Genomic DNA, 19118 nt, shown 5'->3' with positions numbered 1-19118 from the left:
ATTAGATACAGTTATGAGTGCAATTATTTAATAATATGAATTAAATAAAAAATATTTTTATTTGAAATAGTAAAATTTATGAAAATGAATTGAATTCGCAATAAATTAACCTATTTACAAGTAAATATGAAAAAATAATTAATAATATTATTAATATAAATAAAATAATGCAATTCAGTTTAAGGAAAATAAAAACTAACTTGAATTTTAAAGCATGTGAAATAGTGAATGTGATAATATTGCTAATGGAATGCGGATGCGCTTAATAAAATATTTAAGGTGTATACTTTCTATATGTATTTTTTTTCTTACATTGACCCTTATCATTATACTTGAGGATTTTGTAGCTGACATGGCTGTTAGGAAGTTGTGAGCCCCCTAAAGATTGGTTTTTCAATATGTCATTTGCCATGTCGAAAAGTTGCCATCACCGAGCGTTGGACGGTGGTCCCCAATGTGGCAACCACAATATATGTATTTGCTTTAAAGCACACACACAAATGCATAATAAGGATAACAACAGCAACTGGGGCAACACATAAAAAAAAGACGAGACGGCAAAACAGACAGATAGACAGACAGTCAGTTGGAAAGTGAGGGCGTAGGAAACAAGCCAAGACAAAATTACACGAAATTATGTTTGCTCAACTGGGCTGGGTCAGTGTGTCCATCGCGTGTATATTATATGTATGTATGGTATGTTGGAGTATAGGAAGAGGATCCCAGTTCGCCTGGTCAGCTCGCCCCAGTGTATCCAATTCCATTAAAATCAATTTGTCTATTTATTTAACCGATAATCTGCTGGAGCGTTTGCTTGGTTGTAAAATTTCGCACCGCAAATGCTCCCAGGGGTCGAGTGAGGAATTGTGCATGACATGGCATCAAGGTGGTTCCACACCTCGAAAACCTCTAATTTGTCAACATCAGGCGGCAGGCAGGAGGCAGGAGGCAGGAGGCAGGAGGCAGGAGGCAGGAGGCAGGAGGCAACAGAGTGCCAGTGGACAGGTGAAATGTTTTAATTTGACCAACATCTCACCTGCACTCCCGACACCAACAACAACAACTACCTCGATTTATTATGGTCTATGCGTTTGCTGTTCATCCTGTGTGTCGTGTCTTTGCTGTTCCTGTCAATATTTACGTCAGCAGTCAGCTCTCTCTCTCTCTCTCTCTCTCTTTGTATATATATAAATGTATCTTTCTTCTTGTACTAGGCAACTCTCCAGGTGCTTTGTCGCATTTTTATGATACTATTAACATCATTGTATGTGTGATTTATGGTTTGCGGGCCATAGGCCGCTATGCTCTTGTCCTTTTTGGAGGCAATTTTGTTGTGTGGCATTCGCTTGTCAGTCCTTGGTGCTCTTGAACTCTGCTGACGTTCTCTTCTCCTCTTTATTTACTAGTATTTTTATGGTCAGTCATAAAAATCGGCACTCGGCACGCTTTAAGCGCTCAAAAGTAGGCTACCAAAAATCGCTTATAACTGTCGTTAAGCGAAAGTTGAGTAGAAACAAAGCCAACAACATCTGCTTTTGTTGACTTTGACATATGAGACTGTTTATGCTTTTGTGTCCTTAATTGTACCAGGCACATCAGCACATCCGTTATGATATGGCGTGGCCCTTTTATTTTTGAGCTATGCTCTAAATACATTAAACGATTAAGTCTATTTGCCTTGCGAATTCGTTTGTGTCAGCCGAGGCAAAGCATAACAAATATGTGTAAATTAGAGTTAGCTAAACATGAAATATCGATTTTGCTGTTGTGATGCGTTAGAGAGTTTGCATATCATAAAAATGGTAAATTTTCCACAATTTCATGAATTTTCTATTAAAAAAAATTTTTTGAATTTGGTCTCAAATATGTGCAAATTCAAATTAATTGACTCAAAATTGTATGCTACTGTTTCATGATAATAACTATATAATATATAGAGTGCATATCTTCTACATTTTTTTATTAAAAATTTTTATAACAATATATATTTTTTTTATAACTTTATAAGTTTTCTTTTAAAAAATGTGAATGAGTCATTTAATATATGTAGATTGGAATTAATTGAATATAGATTTAATCCAAGAGTTTTATTGGGAAGCTTGGTATTTATATAAATTTGTATTATATTTATTTATTATACATAACTCTTACTAAATTTTCTTGAATTAGGATCTCAACACTGAACACTACATCAGGAAATAAAAATCTTTAATTTTCACTGATGAATTAAAAAAACGTTTTTATTAGAAAGTCATGAAGTATAGTAAAACAAATTATTCTTCATTTATTTTATGTGTTTCGAATATTTTAAATGATTGTCGGCTACTTAGTGAGCATTTAAATGTCGATTTAGGCTACGTTTAAATAATGTTTTCTTTTGTTTATTGGTTTAAGCGCGTTTGCTTTTACGTTTGCTCAGTCAGCAGAGCAATGAGCATGTTGTTCATCGGGAAGTCGCCTCTTCGAGGATGCCCCACTCTGCGGCACATCAATCAAATGCCTCCACAGCACTTAACAACCACAGGAGGGTATTTGCTGGGCAGCATCTGGACATCTGGACATAGCAGCAGTTGGCACAAGCTTCTGATTCTGCTTCAGCTTCTGCTTCGGTGCTTCAATGCGCTGAATTGACAGTTTTTTTCCCTCTTTCTTGCGTATTTTTTCTTGCTGGCTGAGACGCGGTCACTTGAAGCGCAAATAATTGAAATTAATAAATTGAGTTTAATTGAAAAGCGTTGGACAACTTTGGCACTTAAAGGAAGGCAGTCAGGCTGCTGCCCAAGAGAGACTCGAGAGTCAATGAGTCGTAGTCTTAGTTTGAGCTTTAACTGCTCCATTGACATTGTGAGACGGCAAAAGCGAGAAAGTGAAAGAGAGATAGCGGCAGAGATAAATATAGTGAGAGAGAAAGAGCGAAAAAGAATTGTGGGCTAACCCGCCAAACCAGCCTGTCTGCATTTGCCTTTCAATTTCAATTTCCGTTGCACTTTGCATAAATCTTTTATCGTTTCAAAAGATGGCAACAACTTCGTTGACTTCGTTTTAGCACATTTTCGTTGGATAGACTTTTGGGTCCATTGCCAGCAATGCGACGCAGTACTAGGAAAGCTAATCGTCAGCTGTGTGCCACTCAGTGAGCATGGAAACTATTTGAATCACAAGAGTTTTGCAGCAGCAGCAGCAGCTGCAGGTTTGACTCGAATATAATATTTGCAACGACAGCCAGTGTCGAGTGCATTTTCAGTTCGCAGTTTGCCGTTTACTGTTTGCTGTTTCTTTTCATTTACTTTTACTTGAAAATTATGCGACTAAACAACAGTAGTAGCAGTAGTGGAAGTAGGAAAAACTTATCGGCTAACCAGATTGCAAGGCTCCAGCATGGCCAACATGACGTATACGTACTTTCTGGAATTGCTGCGAAAAACTTGTTATGCCAAAAATTGTTCTGCTAAATTTAATTTATACACTTGCCAAGCCCGAACCCCCAAAAAATAGCAAGCAACTTCAGCATCAACAGCACTCGAGTGTAAACCACAAGCTCTATAACATGGCGTATGAGTAATCCCAGTTTGCTCGTGACTGCTACGAGAGTTTCGAATGTGTGTATGTGTGTGGGTATACTTGTGTTTGTGTGCATTTGGCATTTATGAAAAGTAACTTTTTGGGTTTTGATTGGATCACTGCTTAAGTCATTCAGTTAAAGCACTTTTGCCAACAGCTTGTGCTGATATTTATCTTAATATTTTCATTTTGTCTCTAATGATGATAAATCCATGCCTAGCAGTTGAGCAAAAATACTATATAAACACAACAATTAAGGGCTGCCTATCAATCAAGCCATTAAAATCATTTATCAAACTGACGCAGCGAATTAAAAGCAAGTTAAAATGCTCCATTTAAGAGGCGGGAATGTGCTAACTACATAAGACGCTAGATTATGTCATCTAAAAGCAAGGTTACATCAACTGTTTCTAAGCACAACGATAGACTTTAAAATATTGTGTATATAAAGCGTTCATTGACTTAACTGAGAGTTCAAGAGTTTTTCAACATTATTTTTGGCCACTTGACAGCTCATAAGCTGCTCGCTTATCCCGCTCACACTCAAGTACATCATAAGTACAAAAAAAGGAGAAAGGAATATAATACAACATTATCAACTCGTCGCTTACGTCAGGCTGTCAAGAGCTTGATGGCTTAATTATAACATTGTGTAAAAAGGTTTTCTTTATATTTTTCATTATTAATCGTTTAACGTGCAGATTTGGATCGTAAGCTTCAGCTATGTTTAGAATCAGTTGACTAATCCGTCTGCTGATTTTGATTAATTGGCATATCTTGGGTGGCAAGTGATTTATTGGGTGTCTTCACCTGTCGTCAGCTGCTTCACCTCTATGTGCATGCATGTAGGGAGGTACTCTTTTACATCGTAGTATATATAGACACAATTGATTGCTTGTGAGACTGTGTGTGTGTGTGTCATAGGCTTACCAAACAAGTTAGCCAAAGTGTTGCCAGCAAATTTTGTAGACGGACAAAGTTTTCGTGGAGAACGCGAAACTTTTTTACAAATTCCAAATTGGTTCGCTCGCAGCTGAGCTGTTATTTTTAGATAAAGCGCTAGGCATTCTCTTACTCATTGGCACGCCGTTATGCCATAAGCTTTAAAGACAAATAAAGTATGTTAGTATGTGCTCATAACTCTCTTGATTTCCTTTTTGGTAAACTTTTCACCACGACGTGTTTACGACTAGAGAGGAAACCCTTATTATCCAAATCGCAGCCTATCTTCCATTTGAGATTAAAAGTCACAAAAAAACTGTTCAGAGATATAATTCCACTTTGTCTCTGCATAGAAATGGAGAGCGCTTTTGAAGTTGCCTCTGCTATTTTCAAGCTTTGTATAAGTTGCAACTGTTTTTGGGGAAATCGATTTTGCTTTGGGCTAATTATTTCACAAAAACAGATAACGAACAACTGTCCTCAAAAGCGAAAAAGAGAAATAAGCAAAAACGTTGTATCAAACAGCAGACCAAAGACGGCCCACCTTGAGAGCTCTTAAATAGTCGCTGAGTGTTTGTTTGCCTAGCAATTACACGAAGCACTTCCTGCCACTTGAAGATACTTTTCGAGCAGGCCTTTGCCTCTACGAACTTAATTTACTCGCAGTACTCGGTTTTTCGTTTTTTTTTTTTTTTTTAGTGAAAGATACATGGAAAAAGCATTTATGCATAAAATGAGAATTTGTAAAAGTCGTGCGACGCGATGCGTCGTCGGCTAGAAGTCGCTGACTATTTGCCACTACAAGACGTTGCGCGCTATTTGTTTACGCAATTAACGTGGAGGCAACGCAGTATTTGCGTTGCATACTTTACGGCGCCCAACCGTTGACATCAAATATGCGCGCTATTTGGCAGTCGCTTGGGCAGGAACTGAAATCGCGAGTCTAAGGCAGGGACAGGCACACACGCATGACTGCATTTTGACAGACAGCAGAAAGTAGAGAGAGAGAAGGAGGGAGAAAAAGAAAGAGAGAGCGAGAGATGTCGGAAATTTTTGGTTTTTGACTTTTGCCTTTTGCGTAACTCATAAAATACATGAGCAAAGAAAAAACCTTGCCAAGTGTGTCGCATAAAAATGATGCTTTTCACTTTGCACGTGAAAGAAAAAAGAAAGGGAGAGACGAATATAGTCATCATATGTGGTACACATATAAATATGTCGTAAAAAAATTTGCGAAAAAAGTGCTGTTGGGGTGTTGTCAATGACTCTGTTAAAATGGAGCTTCGTACACACACACACGGGGCTGCAATCAAAGTGAGTAGTGAGCCATTGGGGAGGATTCTATCACTGTCATTGGTCGCATTACTGAGACGCAGACTGCGTCAAAGACAGAGACTTGGAAGGTGTCGAAACCCTGCAAAATGTGCGTGACATTTTGCAAGCGTTTGATTTTAATTTTGTCAAATTTGCTAAAGCGTAAAGACATTAGACTCAAGTGCGAGCAAATTCAGATTGATATGACGAGGACTTTCTTTCTTTCTTTTTCATTTTTTTTTTCATAAGAAATGTTGAGTGCTAAACGTGTGAGCTTTGATGATATATTTATAGCAAGCAGAGCAGTTCATATTTGACGTCTTCTGCAAATTGCAGTTTAGTCACTTGTCACTGTCAGCGTAATTTTAAGAAACATTGCTGTCGATAGATGTGCGCTTTAAGTTCGCATCATTTCTTAGCTGAATTTATAGCAAGAATTTGCAGCTTGTGGCTGCACTTAAGCGTTGATTGCCGCAAATAGATTGTCGCTTTATCTTTGGCACAGACTACGCCCCATCACTTAACCAATCCGGTCTAGGCGTGGCTCAGTCTTTTGTAACGTGCCGCGATAATCAGCGCATTTATATGCAACATCGAGCACACTTCGTGTGGCAGTCAACGTTCTGTGGCAGCAACGACTACGGCAAGAGCAGCGACAACGACAACGACAACGGCAATGGCGGCGACGTCGGCAACATTAAAAATGAACATAAATTAAATCATAAATTGCAATAATTTCCGGTAAAACAAGCAGCGAGAAAAATGCTAGGAAATCGAAAGGGAAATTGTTTTTCAATAGCTGGTAAATAATTATTGTTCTTCGGGCAGACACAGACACAGTTACAATTACAGTTGTAACAGGAGGCGAGAGGAGTCGATGAGAAACCCAATTAAAAATCAGAACTTACTTAACAAACAATAATGTCAGGCCATATTGAGAGTGTCCTCTGCTATTTTATGCGAGGTCCTTTGTTTTTATTTTGTACTCTTTTAGTAGTTGATTATAATATTTGAAGCAGATGCCAAACCAATGAAGATAATGACACAAGCTGATAATTTGTTTTCTTGTAGAACATTTATACAGGATGAAGGTATTACTTAAATTTAAAAACATATTACAAAAATATATTCTTTTTTTTTTTTAAATGTCTTCTTGATAAGCTTGTATTTTACTAAGGATTTATATAAATAATATATGATAGTTTAACAGACTTTGGCAATTAAAGTAAGTACTACAAAACAATGAAATAAAGTACATTGAACTATTATGCTATAGTAAACACAAAGAATTTACATTTAAAAGAGACTATATATTTTATATCATCATAGACACGTCGATATTTAATACTAATACCAAGAAATAGTAAAAAAATCCGTGGTCGGCCAGATAAAACGAAGACAATTTAACTTTTAATGAATATATCTCTGTAATTTATTAACTGAAATTATTGTTCTAGAAGTTGCTTGTTAAAAAAAAAAATGCATTATGAAATGATTGGCTCCTACAGCAAATGTTTTGCGCTGTTTGTTGGTTACTTTAAGAAACTGCGAAGCAAATATGAAATTTAAGATTTCAGCTAATTAGTACACCATAAATAAAGTAAATGTACTGAATAAAATGTATATAATAATATAATATTTTAGTTTGAATGTAAAATAATCCATGTTTTTTGGAGGATGATAGATCGATTTATTGGTTGCCACATTTACTTGGTGTTATCTCTGTTGCTCTGTTCCACTTCCATGTCGCCGTGCAACTTTATAGATTGACACGATGTTAACCAACGCTTTGACTGCCCCTTGGCCGCATTATAACCGAACGAGTTGCGACCGTGTGCGAGTGCGAGTACTCGCCATATACCATCAAGGTGTCACTCGTTTTGCATGTTGGCAACGTCATCGTAAAAAAGGGCTAACATAAATCCGTACCCCACATCATCCGCACCCCAATTGTTATTGTTGGCTATGGAGCCATAAGAACATGGGTGTTGTATCCTCTTGTCCTGTGTGCTGTTCTTTTCACTTGAGTGTGTGCTGTTTTTAAATGACACACGACACACAACAACAGCAGCAGCAGACCAGCAAAGCACAGTAAACAGAGAAGCGAAGAGGGAAGAGAAGAACAGTGCAAAATGCTCACAGAGACATGAGCAATGATAGTTATAACTAAGGTCCTTATAATGCCGGCGTTACACGGTTTCCCTTTAGTTATCCTTCTTACTGTTGTCGTTGCTTTTGTTGTTCTTTGTGTTGCTGTTGGTGTTGGTCTTGTTATTATTGCTGGCTGTCTGTAGTTTGGCTCATTGTTTATAAGCCCTGGTCCGTAAGTGACTTTCTGATTGCGGAAATTAGCTGGTTTTGAGATTTGCTGAGGTTTGGCTTCTGCTTCTGCTTCTGCTTCTGGTTCACGCTACTGTTTTCTTTTCACTTGATGGATATCCATGGAAATTGCTCGCTCAGCTGCCGTTGAGCAGGCAGCTCTCTGCCCCTGACTCTGTCTTAGCCCCTGTCGTTGTTGTTGTTTGCGGTTTGGTGACGGTATTTATGGTTTTTGTGGTTATTAAATGTGTCAGCAACGTGCAAATAATGGCGTAAGTATCGTTCTCTTGTTATAACCACTCTTGCTCTCTCTCTATCTATACCTTTGCTCTGTGGCTGAATGTTATCAAAGTGCCAACATTAGGTGGTAAAAGAGTTGAGAGTTAGTTTTCAATTTCTTTAAAGCTGTCAGCAATGTGTTTTTGCAAAGGTGTGCAAGTACCTGAGCTTTGGTATTTGGGAATTTTAATACGCTGTTCTGTTTTTAAGATTTGTTTCCCTTTGTTTTTGTGGGACAAGAACACACTAACACTAACATATAATATTAGTACTGTTGATGTGTAGGTATATTAGAGGAAGATTTCTTAGTCATCATTCAATTTCTTTCTCGATCTGATATGCATTTACTTCGTTCATTGGAATACTGGCACAATTTCTTTCTGTAATAAATACTGAATTACATTTTGACGATTCCTACAAAAACAAATATTAATTTAAGTAGCAGCTATGCTAAGATTATGTTTCTCTAAATTAGTTGTTAACATTGATTACTAATATACATAACTAAAGAATTTAAATATCAAAATTTATCAAAAAATTTTAGTAAAATTTGATTGCTTCTTTATTACTTCATTTTATGTGCTACAAGTGAAATATTCAGTGTTAATATAAGATAGGTTGTTAATCAGATATGGCTCGAATTTATGTTTTAATTTATTTCTAAAATCGTAAGAGCTACATAAAAAACATTTTATTGTTCTGTATTTTTCTAGCAAATTCATTCTCAACCTTTACAAATTTGAATTGCCCAACTCTAACAGAAAAGCAATTAAAATTTATGCTTGTGAAAAAACAAAAGATTTCTTTTATTGCCATTACAAAGAACGCAGACGACATTTGCAGTACTTTAGAATCGCCTTCAAGCACCTTGTGCATTTTAGAACCCAAAATAGGCCGAGCACGAAAAAAACAGAGAATAAGAATAGGTGAATATAGAGAGAGGACTGAGAGCGGATGTCAGCAGAGTATAATGTAGGCCAAAAATGAAATTGTTGGCTCTATACTAGTCTCAGCTGTATATTCGCTACGTGCCCCACCAGCTCAATTTGCAACTCGCAATCCGCCATTCAACATATGAACTCAGTTCGTGGTGCAATGTAAGGGGGCAACCAGAAAATTAAAGTGCACGTGTTGCTGCAAAGTGTGTGCTTAACATTGAGAAACGTTTGGAAAAATGTGGGAAAAGCTTCAAATTAAAATAAAGCGCACATGTTTACTTTGAGAGTGTTGTGTAGCTGTTGTACTAAATAATATATGCAAATCGTATTCCATAAACACACTTGACTTTTGTGCGTGCGCTGCAAAGTATGCAATTAAAATGGGCGGCCTCCGATTATTATTTGCCCAAACGCAATCATAAAATCGCTGCCGATAAAATCTGCAACATTATTATAATATCATCTATATGCACATACACACTCGCACACATAAATATAAACGTTAAGCCTTGACGTTGGCTGGCTGATGAGTTGCTTTTGAACGCTCAGCATCGCCGTGCCCCAATATTTTATACAGCCAAAAAAGCAACAGCAGAAGCAGCTGCCAACAGGCAACAAAAGTCTCGCAACTACAAAGGCAAGGCTGCGATTGATGGGGCAACATTTCTTATAGCTGCCACAGAATGCGGCAACTACACGTACAGTGAATAGCAAGTACGATATGCAATGATATTAAAGTTGCGCGCTAAGCATTTAAGTACTTTTCGTTGTCGTTGTCGTCAACGTTGTTGCCTTCTGTCTGAGTTCCAGTTTTTATTTCATTCAAGCGAAACTCAAGCTGAAATTTGATGGCATTAAAGAAATTTTTGGCTCAGTTTCACAACACTTAAGTTCCTTTTACTTTTAAAGTAACGGGTTGGTTACAAAATAAGCTTGCTTTCTGCTTTTAAAGCATTTCTTAAGCCTTAAATAAGTAAAATTACTATAAATATATTTATGGAAAATATTAGAAATACAATACAAAATAAATATTTATACATTAAAGAAAAATGAAAAAAAAACCTTAAATTAAACAACAAAAATTCAAAATTAAAGTTGGCTTGAAATACTTTGCTTCGCTTTTAGCTTATCTTCACTGTAGTTAGCGCTGTATTAATTATTATACATTATCTTGAGCTTACAGTTGGAATGGGAAAATTAAATTCTCAGCAATGCAAATTGTGCGCGTTGAGCTGTGGCAGCAACAAACATCTGTGGGTGGCACAGCGAAAGCAAAGTTCATGGACCAATTCGAGAAAAGGATGAAAAGAGAGTGTGAGAGGGAAAGTCGCAGAATTGTATTTTGCTTGGGCCAGCTATAAATGGATGATTCATGTAAGAGAAAAAGTGTGTCATAATTAGCATATTATGCAAATTATCAAAATCAGTTGGGGCAAACAAAAAAGCGACTGACCAAAAAGTTGAGCTCCTCTGAGAGCTGCCAACTGAATAGGAAATGAATGGGAGGAGAACGCTGACGGAGAAGGATTATGGGCTAGTTGTCATTACTGTTTATTTTTTCAATTAACATGCAGGACGCTCCATTTACTCAAGAAATTTACTGCCTGATAAGCAGAAAAGCCCTCATAAGTATGCTATGCCTTTATTGTTTACTCTTTTTCCGGCTCTCCGACCTTCTCCGACTTCAAAATGGGGGAGTTTGTGTAAAACGATTGTGCTTTGTTGTAATTAAAACTTTTGTCAATGTTGACAGAGTGGGCAAAGTCTAAAGCAAATTGCTGAGGCAGATTCAACAAATAGTTAAAAGCTCTCTTCTCTCATTGCGTTTAACCCCTCGAGCTGTTTCGCCAACAACATACCCGAAAGCCATTCAAAAAGCGGTTCTGTTTAACTAAGGACATTCTTCTTCTATTTGTTGTTTCTTTTTTTTTTGTCATATCAACTGCAGCACACAGAGAGAAGAGAATGGAAATGCCGAAATTGAATGCGTGCATACACCCATAAAAAAAAGAGTGCGGCTGCGGTTTGGGGGCGGTGTAGGTAGTGCACATGCAATCGACAGCCATTGCCAACATTGCGGTTTTCGGCAAGTTTGCCAAGTTCGCTACACTTGCTAATTTGTATCTGCGATGCGGCAGTGACTGTGAAATGGATACATGAGAGAGTGAGAGAGAGCTCTGTAACTGTGGCACGTACTCTGCTGCCACAAGCAGCAGCAGCAGCAGCAGTGGCAAGAAGTCAAGCAAACGAACGGAACGGAGTCTGCCCCATTATTATGCAAGGCAGACAAATGCTACTGCTATTGCTACTGCCTTTACTTTTATTCTTTCTTTTCCGTATTTTAAATGTTTCTGCCGGCAAAGTCCTTTACAATTCGGCAGTCATCACACGAGCGGATTGATTGATTGATTGCTAGATTGATTGCCGGCAATATCGGGCCTTCAATTAAATTAAAACATTTCCCCACCGTGCACATACGTATTTATTTATTACAATTATAAAAAATAAATGCTCAATGCAAATATTTACGGTAATTTACGGCGCTTGGCCATTTTCTGTTTGCAATTGCAGTGGCTGTGCGATTTCTGCTTAACCAATTGTGCAATTTTTTATGCTCATGTAGTTCATTAACTATAATTGTGATTGATTTTTCTTTATTTTTTATTTTCTGTGCACTGCGTTCTTTAACCACGTGATTACTATAAGTGCTTATGGAGCTGATTGCAGCTCAATTTGTGCAGCTACAAGAAATTGTTCTGTTCGTTATTCGTATGCTATTATTTTTGTATGGGTTCGATGGGGCGTATGCGCAATTCACAAAATATAATTAGGGAATTTAGCTGCATATAATTCTATGCATTCTTTTCGTCAAATTCCGCTGAGAGTGCAGCCAGAAATCGCATACTGAACATGCACAATGTGTAGCTGGGTTCCATTAATACCATAATTGTTTACGAGTGTGCATTGATTGGAATTTGAGTTTATAAGTATTTGAATACGCTTGGTTATTACGTATACGTAATATGTTATTGTAGATGCAAGTATTTATTGCATATAAGTTAATTTTAATTTGTTTTCATTGATTATCTAAGCCAAGATAATATTTACAATGCTGCGTATACTTAATACGATTGATGAATACATACGCCTAGTTATTACGTATACGTAATATATGAAGTGTTATTGAGCACAGATTTTAATATAGTTGCAAGTAATACAAACTTATGTTTATTTATGCTAAATATTAAATTTCATGTCAGTATAAACGTATTTGAAAACCCTAGATTATTACGTATACGTAATGTATGTTAAGCTAAGTATTATTATAGTTGCAAGAGATTTATTAAATATAAGTTATTTTTACTGGTTTTCAGTGAATATCTATGATAAAAAATGTATTCAATATAATTAGTTTCATTGAACACCCTTGATTATTACGTATACGTAATATGTGAATTATTATTGAGCGTCGATTTCATTATAGTTACAATGGTCTTTGGCAAAGCGCATTTGATTATCTAAATAAAAAAATATACAATGGTGCGTATACTTAATTTCACATAACGATTAACGCATTTATTTAAATGCAATTTATAATTGATTGTTTGTCTCTGGTTTTTTTAAATGCTTTAAAACAAGCACAACAAGCCCTTGCAACTTAATTTGTATCTATAATCATTTTAAAATTGGCATTTTAATTGATTTATACAACAACATCATTTCGGTTAACCAATCCCATTGGTTTCACTTCGGTTCAGCTTTCACAACTTCTTGACCAAAAAAAAAAATGCCATTGCTGTCGTTGCCGCTGTTACATACGTGTATTGTATATGCATGTAAATCATTGGCAATTTAATTGAAAAGATTAAATATTAAAAATATCAATATTTAATTGATTACAACAGAGCCGCAGCCGAAGCGTTGACATGAACAGAGACAGCGACTGCAGCCTAACTGCATTAATTTGATGTGCATTTAATATATGCTTTTTTGCTCGTGATTTTTACCTAGTTTAATAAAAAGCCATTTGCTGCAAAAATGTCATTCGTTTATTCATTTCATAAATCAATTTTTTTGATAAACTGTAACTTTTAACGTAAACAGAATTGTGTAAATATATTCCTGAGTATTTGTTGAACACATTATTACAAGAAACGAATAAATTTGTTAAAATCAATATGAAATGTTTTCTCGTCATTATATTTATAAAAAGTGTATCATAAATTCGATTCCTTGACCAACCTTAATGTTTGCAGCTTTTTTATTCCCTCGCTTAACCGCTTGCATTTGTTTATGGCAAACAAAGGGAACAAAGAATAAAATCAAATAAAATACATAAAGAGTTGCCAGTTGATGCGACAGACAAACTGATGAATTATTAAATATGCTTTTAGGGTAGGCTGAATGGACGAAGCGAAGAGGAGAAAGAACTGTGAGTCAGGTCTCTTGACTAAGTGCAACGGCAGACGCCACATACGAATGCGAATGCGAATACGAAAACGAGTACGCAAAGACATGTTGAAAATTTGATGAGCCCGTTGGCAGTTAATGTGCATGGCTTTTGATTAGATTTTATGTAAATGCTGTGGGCAAGACAAACAGCGCATATAAAGCACCCAGACAGAGACGGAGACTGAGGCTGAGACAGAGACTGGGACTGATACTGAGACAGCGAATTGCGGCTAAGAAAGCGGATGAGAAGAAGATGAGACTGAGGCTAAGTCTTTTGGCCAAGCGTTGTCGTAAAACAGCGAGCCAAAAATCAAATAAATATATAATCAAGCGGCTGCCGCAGAAGTGTGGCGCACTTTTTAAATTGGTATAAATGTGGCACGCGCTGGGAGCAATGCTAACACGCATCGGGGGGCTGAGCTGAGCTTTAGCTTTTACTCTCATTCGCTCTCTCTCTCTCTCTCTCTCTCTCTCTTATATATATTATCTTTCTCTGTTACTTTCGTGGGGTTGTAGACTGTGTGGCACTGACTGATTGTAGAGCTTGTGTGTGCCACGCCAAGGTGAAACAAAATAATGATGTTAAAAGACGACACAAATGTTGTTACAGTTGTCCCCGAACAGCAGAACCCAATAGCAGATGGGTTTCCCTCTACACTCTACACTCTTCACTCTTCTCTCCCCTCTTTCCCCCAAATCCCCGAGGCAACCTTGACAGCACCTAGAAGCTGGCTGCACCCGCACTTACGGGAGCTGTGCTGTTTAATTAATTAAAGGTGTTAAAATAAAATAAAGACTCGCACTTAGGAGCAACAGCAAAAGCAGCTGCAACTTTTTCCATTTTCCTTCCGCGTGTGTCCTTATATGTGTGCGTGTGTGTGTGTGGGTTTTGGGAATGGAATCCCGTGGTTTCATATTTGCTGGGAATTTATGATCGCATCTAATGTTATGGGCATGGCAGACAATTGAATTAGAATACCGCACAGACTCGCAAATCTAAAAGAACTCTTAAATAGCTATTTCGCATTATGACAAGCGGGGCTATAAACATAAAGGAAACGTATAAATTCTTGATTTATTGGTTGTCCAAAAAGATGTGTAAATAAATAATGATGCTAAAAGGGTAAAAGCCTTGAATTTAAATGAGAATAATTTATGGTTTTTGCTGCAAATGACGAGCAAACTATAATGATGAGACAAAATGATGAATTAAGTAATTCAATATATGTAATATTAAGTATATTTCGTAGTATAATAAACATAAAATGCGTTTATTATTTACTAGTTACAACTGACCAAATAATTTATTTGAATTTGTTTACCTTTAATAGGAATCTGCTTAATTATTGGCAATTAAATAAATCGCAAACCAAAATCATAAGTATAATAATAACTTTTATACTTAATACAAATGGAACTGATTAAATTATTGTCAATTTAAGTAAACCAAATTAATTATTCGAATTTGTTTATTTTTAACTGCAATTGGCTAATCTCTTGCCCAGCCAATTAAATCGAAAATTTAAAATAATCAATAGATATGCAGAAGCAATAACATTTATTAATTACTTTAATACTTTTAATGGTAAATTAAATTACTGTAATCTTAATCAAGTAAATGAGTTTGTTTATTTTTAATAAGAAATTGCTAATCTATTTGCAAGCCAATTATAACAAAATTCGAAAATAATCTATAGATATGCATAAACAATAATAATAATCCTAAAAGCCATCTCAGAGTTCAACAGAATTTAATATATTTAGTATTCGGAATTAGTGATACGTATTCCGAGAACTGTCAAAACATTGACTTCCTGCGCAAACCGCAAATTGTTATACGAATATACGACAGTTTGACCTTTTCACATGAATTGTACCCAAAAAGTGAGGCAAAAATAATTAATCAAATTCGTAGGCATAAAATTGATTGAAACAAATTTTGTGTCAAAGTTACTTTAATTGAATCACTTGTAATTAACGTAAGCAAAATTCTAATGCACTGATTGGCTTACCTGATTTTCAATTATGAAATTTTAGACGCTTTTTAGAGCCTGCGGCTGCGATGTAATTTGCCTTTGAAATTCAATTCAATTTGTTGAAACATGTGTTGCACGAATACTTTATGCGAGTTTAATAATAGTTTGTAGTTTATTTATGACACGAGCGTAATTCGCTTAATTGGTTTTAGCATTGCGACGCAACTTGGAATTGGCTTAGGTCAAAGGCCAAAACAGCGGCAGCAAAAAAATATAGAGACACAAGCACACAAGTAATTAGATCAAACATGAGCAAAAGTGCAGTTGCACAGTTCTTGGACCACAAGAGATCGTCTAATGGCAACTTGACTCGATGGCAACCCGATTCCTTTGGGATTGTTCGCTCTGGCTGTTGTTGGCCTGTAGTTGAATGGCCATTGTCAGTTGTCTCCTCGTTGCCTCGTTGTCGTTACCCGTTGGCAGTTAAAAGTTGTCAATGGCGTAACTTTCACTTTGACTTTGGATACTTGTGTATGGCTTAACTTAAAGTTTGTTGCGGCATTGTCGGCATACACGCAACCAACTCACACACACACGCACGAAACACATATAGAGACAAGTAGAGACGAGACGAGACGAGACTCCTCGGAGCGAACACGCGTCCAGTTGGCTCGACGTTGAAAGCAAAACTGAACAACAGCAGTTGCTGTTGCCGTCCTTAAACTTCAATGTGTTTGCCGACGACAATACAAACTGTTTGCCGAGTGGCAATACGAAGCAACGAGCTCTTTCGTCGGCGTCGGTAAAGCAGTGCACGCACTCTCTCTTCTTCGCTTGCTCTCGCTCTCACTCTCTCTCTTTGTGTTGATTGGCTCTCTGCCAATGCCAAACTGTTGATTCATTGTTGTAAACTCTCGTTACCCGCATCTGTGCCTGCTTCTACTTTTGGTCTCAATTATTTTTTTTTAATGTGGCGAATACTTGCAGTAGTGGTAGTAGTACGAGTTGTAGTAGTCGAGTTAGTGTTGGGCTAACAAATTGCTTTGCATGTCATCAAAATAAAAAGCAGCAGCAGCAGTAGTATTCGTACAATGCGTAACGGCAATGACAAATCATAAACACATTAGGCATTCATTGGAGTTGCTTGGCATGATGGCATTTCGGACGAAAACTGAGTTGTCGGCTTTGCCTGATGGTGCAGCACACAATTATCTCTGCTCTTGTCTGAATGAATATTTTTTGGGGAAATTCGAATGGCAAATGGGTAGATATGAGTTTGAGGTCGAGTTCTAACATGTGGTATGACATTTGTTTGTCTCGCCATGCGATATGCATGATTTTGTTATGTGACATTATATCCACCCCAAAAAAGGTAATGAGTTATGCAAGATAAAGAAATTCTGATTGCAATCCAATTGTGAAGAAGTCAACTTGTTTTGGATTTGGGATATGCCCTACTACAAATGAAAGTTCATTTAATAAATTAAAAAAAAAGGTCGCTTTTAAAGTGAATTTATTTTATGTAAGGCGACTACTATAAGTTACTTATGTGAAGGTCGCCATAATGCGTAATGATAGTGGGAAGTTCACTCATAGAATTTGAAACAAAGTTTATCCGGTTTTTTGTGTTGCTCCTGGCTGGCGCCAATTAAAGTTTTAATAGTTGCATGTCACAGCAAATTATCCTTCCTGCAACACACAAACATTGTCACATAACAACACACAGACAGTACTTCAACCAAAATGACGGACAACGACAACACAATGTGAGTGTAAAACTTTCGACAGTACAAAAACAAATAAACAGTTAGACTGAAGTCTTAGAGCAGATCTGAAAAACTGGGGTAACCACAACATGTAGACAACATCATGTAAGGCAGGCAGCAGTTTTTCTTCATAAAGACACGTTTTAGTTTTGCCAACTGACAGTTGGACTCATAACTTGGCCAGAGCCCTAAGTGTGATTCATATGTAGGTCATTATTTTCATCTAATGGCCCAAAGCTCAGACTGACCAGCTGCTGCTGTCGCTCCAAATTATTATACTCACTATGCCAAAGAAAAAAAGGAATATATATGAAAACATAAAAGATATTAAAATGTATCTGTTTTGGGTAATAAAAATTTACATATTTCGTTTCTTTTTGCTCTGCCAGAGATTGAGATACAAATGCAAAAAGAACATGAACATCAAAATGACTACAAACACCACAAAGTAACCGAAATTGCTTTCAAATTGCCCTAACTAAAAATCCTCAACAAAAAAAAAAAATGAAAACCGAATAAGAATAACTGACAGTTGGGGCGTAATACATTTGGGTTACAATTTTCAATCTACCATTTGTTATTAACAGTTCAATGGCGCCGAAAAGAGAAACATTCATACATACATACATATATATTCTTTTGAAGCATTTTTATATGTTGTGTGTTCCCAAAAGTATCATCACATTGATTTTGGCTTTTATAAAGAAAATAAAATTATAACTATCTGTACAAAAAAATTCTGTTTAAATTCGTCACTTTTAAAGTGCCTTTAATAACATTTTGCCATACTGTGGAGAAGTATTTTTATTTTTAATTTGAATTGCAATATTTATTACAATTTTTTAGCTGACAAAATACATTTAATTTTCTTAAAATTTGAGGTGGTTTTCTAGCTTTTACATTTATTTGTATTCGATATTCTTAAAGTGACGTTTATTAAAATAAAAAGTATTAAAATAAAGTGTTTTTCTTTCAATTTGAACAAACTAGATTTATTTTTTAATTCTTCCAATATTTTATTCTATATTCCACATTTCTTAAATGTGTCATTATTACTACTCTTAAATTTGTTTATGAAATTCTTCAAGCTATGCTTTTAACTTCAATACATTTTAAAGTAGTTTTCTAGCTTCCGAATTTATTTGCACGTTTTAGCACAGAATGCGATTATTGAAGTTCGCGATTGGTATGAGCAAATGAAAAGTGCTGCAAATTACAATGTTGCCACAGACAGATCGATAGTTGAGCATACATGTACTCACATTGATACACACTGAATGCACTGAATACATACATATGTATGTGTATGTAAATGTGGAACACAATATGAATGTAGTTGTAGTGGGGACTGTGCTTTATGGCACAAATGAATTGGCATCTTTGGCATGCTCTGCTTCTGCTGGTTTTGCTGCCAGTTGCCCGTTGCCTCTGGATTCCTTCAACGTTCTCAGAGAGACAGCTACGTTGACTGCGGCGTCGACGTCGCTGGTGTTTTGCACTGCATAATCTGTTGGTCTGTTCGCTGTTCCATTTGTTTGTATGTTCTGCTGATGCATTGAACCAGAAATATG

The 19118-nt window shown here is 36.4% G+C and overlaps 1 protein-coding gene across 1 annotated transcript in view; it reads right to left on the bottom strand.

Annotated features, from left to right (window-relative positions):
* The window catches only part of LOC132791493 (tyramine/octopamine receptor), a 37698-nt gene extending 21246 nt beyond the window's left edge, over nt 1–16452 (bottom strand). Inside the window, exon 1 of the mRNA XM_060800434.1 lies at nt 15818–16452. The gene's annotated coding sequence lies outside the window, so the exon portion shown is untranslated. The remainder of the gene's footprint in view (nt 1–15817) is intronic.
* Between the last annotated feature and the right edge of the window lie 2666 nt (nt 16453–19118).

This window comes from Drosophila nasuta, chromosome 3 (assembly GCF_023558535.2).
Source record: "Drosophila nasuta strain 15112-1781.00 chromosome 3, ASM2355853v1, whole genome shotgun sequence".
Taxonomy (NCBI): domain Eukaryota; kingdom Metazoa; phylum Arthropoda; class Insecta; order Diptera; family Drosophilidae; genus Drosophila; species Drosophila nasuta.
The sequence above is the reverse complement of the archived record's forward strand: the minus strand, read 5'-3'. Positions and strand labels throughout refer to the sequence as shown.